This window comes from Chenopodium album, chromosome 1 (genome assembly GCF_948465745.1).
Source record: "Chenopodium album chromosome 1, dcCheAlbu1.1, whole genome shotgun sequence".
Lineage (NCBI taxonomy): Eukaryota > Viridiplantae > Streptophyta > Magnoliopsida > Caryophyllales > Amaranthaceae > Chenopodium > Chenopodium album.
Window position 1 is genome coordinate 13,930,555 of NC_137834.1, and position 586 is coordinate 13,931,140.

Consider the following 586-nt stretch of genomic DNA (forward strand, 5'->3'; position numbering starts at 1 on the left):
GGTCCACCGAGTACAATGAAGATTGCTTGATTGAAGAGTCTCTCTCCCCATCTTGCCAATCTCTATAGTATGTCACCACGTCCTCAATAATGTCCACCCCTTCTTCTTCGGTCTTGTTCATGATAGGACCCCCGGCCCCCCCATCAAGGCATGACTTGCCTTGGGGACTTAAACCGCCATAGAAGATTTGGACCACTTGGTATGTTGGGATTCCGTGGTGAGGGCACTCCCTTTGATACTCTTTGTATCTCTCCCATGCTTCGTAAAGGCTTTCATTTGGCCTTTGCTTGAACCCTTGAATCAAGGCTCTTGCCTCCGCCGTCTTCTTTTGAGGGTAGAAGCGGGACAAGAAGGCCTTTGTAACATCATCCCATGTTCTCAAGGAATTGGTCTTCACCTCTTTATCTAGCCACTCTAAGGATCTTCCTATGAGAGAAAAGGGGAACAACTTGAGGCGGATGAACTCTTGAGAAACTCCGTTGACTTTGATGGTGTTGCAATATTTCTCAAATTCTTTGAGATGGTTCAACGGGCTCTCATTCTTAGCCCCACTATATTGCCTCCTCTCAATTAAGGTGATCATGGC

At 46.9% G+C, this 586-nt stretch overlaps 1 pseudogene; it reads left to right on the forward strand.

Moving 5' to 3' along the window:
• The first annotated feature begins 209 nt into the window (after positions 1–209).
• Positions 210–308, forward strand: LOC145566325 (small nucleolar RNA R71; annotated as a pseudogene).
• Positions 309–586: the final 278 nt, after the last annotated feature.